At 39.5% G+C, this 5,093-nt stretch overlaps 1 pseudogene; it reads right to left on the reverse strand.

The window, feature by feature from the left end:
* Nucleotides 1–383: 383 nt before the first annotated feature.
* LOC129085586 (pre-mRNA-splicing factor SPF27-like) lies at nt 384–4,587 on the reverse strand (annotated as a pseudogene).
* Between the last annotated feature and the right edge of the window lie 506 nt (nt 4,588–5,093).

Genomic DNA, 5,093 nt, shown 5'->3' on the forward strand with positions numbered 1-5,093 from the left:
TTAGCATAATACCCTCTGGGTCCATCCATGTTTTTGTGAATGGCAAGATTTCATTCTTTTTGATGGCTGAGTAATACTCCATTGTATATACACGTACCACACCTTTATCTCTTGAAGGACACTTAGGTTGCTTAGATATATTGGCTATTGTAAATAACACTGCAATGAACATAAAGTTGCATATGCCTTTTCTTTTTCTTCCCAGGTTGAAATTTTTATCTTGCTAATGTACAAATAGAATATAGCAGTCCACTTTCCTTAGTTCTGAACACTCAGCCAGTGATGAGTACTGTAAGAGGCTGTTGTCCTCCATAGTGCTGGTGCCTGATCTTCTGTGAAAGCCCAACTTACCTTATTTTCTACTCACTGAATTAATTGTCTTTTCAGGAGTCTTGATAGATGCTTTCTTTCTTGGCATCACTATGTTGTTATATTTGAAGGACTTCATTTTCTAATTGTACAATAGTCTTTTCAATCTCATAATTCTAACTTACCAGAGATACTCAACTTGACTCCACTCTTCTTAATTTAGATCCAGCTGTAAGTTCCATGTTCTTTTGCTGCCAGTCTAAATCTTGACTATGTTTCCTTAACTTCTGGAGCTCTTTCTGTGTATATTCAATCATACAAATTGGATTTTCATTATACGCTTTCCAGGCATTGCATCCATTCTGTGACATTAGTTCTAGATTCTTAATTTGAACCACTTGATGCTCTAACTGGGGCATTGAATTGTTTACACATTCTTACCATGCAGTAATGTCATTTTTCTGATCTGAGGAAGGGGCTGGAAGTTCATATTGTTTCATACTGAACAATTTAATAGGTAGGAGCAGCCAGTCTTTCAAATTCATTTCTCAATATGTCTGTTTTAAAAGCAGAAAAATCTGGGGCTGTCAGGTAGCTCCGGTAGTTCTTAGTAGATTGGTACCTGTGAGTTTCCTCTTCCGCCAGCACTGCAGCCATTTCCCACACACCATGCACTTCATATCCTTGGTCAAAATATAGCAGTGCATCCACCATAACCTGTCTAGGCACCAAATCTGTGCCTGCCGTTCTTAAGATAGCTTCAGTTTTTTAGTCTTTTTTGAATTAGTATTTTGAATTTCTTTAGATAACTGCCCAGAAATAGAATTGCTGGGTCTATTTTTAATTTTTTCTTTTGTTTTCCTTGCCTGAGGAGATATATCACAAAAAATACTACTAAGAAAAATGTCAGAGATTACTTTTATAGGAGTTTTAGGTTTTGGGTCTTACATTTAAGTCTTTATTCCATTTTGAGTTTATTTTTGTACTAGTGTAAGAAGATGGTCTAATTTCATTTTTCCATTATATGCCCAGTTTTTCCAACAGTGTTTTTGAACAGATTATCTTTATCCCAATGTATGTTCTTGCTTCCTTTGCAACAGATTAATTGACCATATAACTATAGTTTTATTTCTGGGCTCTCTATTCTGTTCCATTGATCTATGCATCTGTTTTTATCCCAGTGACTTGCTGTTTTGATTTCCATAGTCTAGTAGAGTAGTTTGATATCAGGTAACGTACTATCTCCAACTTTGATTGCCATAGCTATTTGGGGTCATTTGTGGTTCCATATAAATTTTTAGGATTATTTGTTCTTGTTTTGTAAAAGATGCCATTGGTATTTTGGTAGAAATTGCATTGAATCTATAGATTACTTTGATTAGTATGGATATTTTAATAAAACTAATTCTTGCTATTCATGAGCATGGTATATGCTTTTGTTTACTTGTATCTTCAGTTTTTCTCTAACATCTTATAATTTTCTGAATACAGGCTTTTTACCTCATTTATTAAATCTATTTCTAAGTATTTTATTTTTCTTGATGATATTACAAGTGGGATTGTTCTCTTAGCTTCCCTTTCTGATAGTTTGTTGTTGGTGCATAAAAATGTAAGCAATTTCTGAATATTAATTTTGTATTCTGCTGCTTTACTGAACTTATTTATCAGTTTGAATAGTTTTTTTTTTTTTGTGGAATCTTTAGGATTCTTTGTAGGACTCTTGATGGAACAGAAATCTCAGGGCTGAGGAATGCTTCTGACTAGTTTTGGATTAGCAAGCAAACACAGTGAACTTGAAAATGGGGCGTCCCAGACTTCTTACTGTCATATACTGAGGATCTCAAGGGGAAGAAGAGCTGTAAGCCAGGCATGGAAAGTGGAGACAGGGAGGAGCAAGTCCTGCTCAAACTTGTGTCCTCAGGGTGCCTCAGGCATTTGGGATAGACAAGCAGAGGGGCTGCTCCAAGTTTGTGTTGTCTCTTTTCCAGGCTCCTCATCTGATTATGGAGACACTCTTGGACTTTTTCACTTGATATTCTCCATCTTCTGCACACTCCACTGCCTCTACTCTTGCTCTTTTCCATTCCTGTACTGTTAATGCAGCTTTCTTGCCCTTCACACTCATTTTTCTAAGATCTGTGTGAAATTGCATACCCTGCTCCAAAACTGAGATCTCTAGTGCAGACCAGCTGGGACTTTGCCTCTCATGTTCTCTTCATGCTGACTAGCCAGCCCCTACTGTGGCTTTCCAATTGTTTCTTCTCAGTGTCTTGTCCCTGAAATGTTTGCACTCTTTCCAGTCCCTCCTTTGTTTCTTTCTTTTTTGCTCTCCCCTATCCCCTGAGGATCCACATTCTGCATATTGTTTTAGGTTGCCCCCATATGATCATGGCTCCCTTACAATCTAAACTCCAACCCTAAATGTGGTCCTCAGCTCTAAGCTTAGGTTTTCAATTGCCTGTTGGACTTCTGCCATCAAATGTCCTACAAACATAAAAATCTGACCACTCTACCAGAGCTGCTTCTCCTGCAGTCATTCAGTCTCAGTGCATGTCATCAGTTAGACAGTTGACTAGGCCAGAAGATCAGAAGCTATTATAAAGATTTTCTTCTGAATCCTCAACACCCACATCAGGAACTTCCTGAGATCAGTTGGCCCCTCTCTAGATCTTTGCCTCTGTCTGAGTTCTGGCATAACTTGCCTCTCACTGTAGCAGCTTCCTGTCTCTCTGTTTCCAGTTTTCCTGGCCTGGAGGTAATTTTTCAGACTGCATCCTAAAGTGCATAACTGAGTGCTTTCAATGGTTCCTGATCCCATTCAGAATGAAGGGCCCAATCCTAAAAGTGGCCAAGGCCTTAATGCTCTCTTTTCTGCTTATAGTGAACCTCGCTTCTTCCACTCACATTGTACCTCTAAAATACTGACCTCTTCTTTGATTTATGTCAAAATTCTAACTTCTACCCCGAGGTGCAGGTCACAAAGTCTTCTAATATTTAAGATCAACATTGCTGTGTGTTGCACAGTATTATTGATTAGGAAAATTAGTCCAGTAATCACATTTATGGAAATAAAGTTTGGTAATAATGTTTTTAATTGATGCCTGATAGGAGGCAGTAGATAAGAAATAAGCCTTTCAGATTGTGGTGGGGAACTTTTCACGTGTATGGATACATCCAGCCTCCACATATGACAGAGCAACATGTCAAGGACCTACCCAAAGTCATTGCTAGAACTCGAATGGGGTATGGAGTTGAGAGTACATCCCTGCTGCAAGCAGTTTATGGTCTGGTTGATGGAATATGGCAAAATGCAGACAGAGACAGTATACACCTGACTCAGGAAGGCCTTAAGGGAGATATCAACAAATTGCTATTGTATGTGCAAGGTGGCCCAAAGCACATGGGTCTCAGGAGAAGTTTTGATAATACAGTTATATTATCATCATACAAACAAAAAGAGTATTAGGTGAAGGTTAAAGGGGTCCCCCAACTGCAGGGTTTCAAAGAGACAGAGATTGACCTTCAGTGGATTGTTATTTAAAGTATTATTATAATTAAGAAATGATCACTTCCCCTTAAACATGTGCCTTATACTCTTCTCTCTCTTTATTTTTAAAAATCTTATTTAAGGACCTCTCTTTTGCAACTGTTCTTTGCTGTAGTTTCAGTTCTGCTCCCAAATCCAACTTGGTAGGAAGATACACACACTGCCAGGTTTCATATAGGATCTAACATGTGGGTTGACTTTTAAAAAGTTTTTGTCCTCAACTGAGGACATTTTTCCACTGCTTTCAGGGAGGGAGAGATAGAGAGAGAGAGACAGAGAGAGAGAGAGAGAGAGAAGCATTGAGGCAAGAGAAAAACATTGATTGGTTGCTTTCTCATAGGCACCCTGATCGGGGATTGGACTTGCAACCTGGGTATATGCCCTGACTGTAAAATGAACCCACAACATTTTGGTTTATGGGATGATGCTCTAACAAACTGAGCCATAGTGGCCAGGGCAAAAATAATATAAAATGTGGGTTGAGGGGAGAATAATGTCTTCTGTCTTCTGATGCATGAAGACTAGGTCCATCATCTGCCTGGATCTGGGAGGTGGCATTTCTCCAGAGCAGGGAAATTGAGTCCCAAAAATAATCAATTCCCCAAAGTAGAAATTACCAGGGAGAGCCATGCTGGAGTGTTATGCTGGGCTGGGATTTTGAGAGGCTCAAAAAGAATCTTACAGAAGCAGTGAGCACTGTCCAGCGCTGCTTTCTCCTCTTGGAACCCCATTAGTTATCCGCTAGCATGTATTGGAAGAGGTGGAGGTGGACTGAGCCAGTCTCAGGTTCTGCTTTTTTCTGCGCACCACCACCCATCCCCATGGCATCACTTCAGCCTCTCTAAGCCACTTGCCTAATTCACTCTGGCTGACAACAGGCAGCACAGCAGGGAGGTTCAGCACCTGACATCAACCATCTCTGGGTTTGCCCCTGTCCTCTACCAACTCACTAGCTGATAAGAAAACTGAGTTTCTTTGAACCTCAGTTGCTTTATCCTCCCTTGTGAATTTTAATTCACACACACACACACACATAAATATATAAATGTATAATTTTTTCATAGACCCTTAATGAATTGTAACTTTTATTAGCACTCTCCTTTACTGGAACTTCATGTTTAAAGTGGAGAAAATACCACACTAAAAATTTCTGGGGTTCAGAGTAGTGTTGTCCCACTTCTGGGCCCCAGAAGCTCCTTCCTCCTCCTCCAATGCCACAGCATGGCAGATCAGCTTC

The sequence above is a fragment of the Pteronotus mesoamericanus genome, unplaced genomic scaffold (assembly GCF_021234165.1).
Source record: "Pteronotus mesoamericanus isolate MK-2021 breed Mesoamerican mustached bat unplaced genomic scaffold, CSHL_Meso_final scaffold_31, whole genome shotgun sequence".
In the NCBI taxonomy this organism is placed as follows: domain Eukaryota; kingdom Metazoa; phylum Chordata; class Mammalia; order Chiroptera; family Mormoopidae; genus Pteronotus; species Pteronotus mesoamericanus.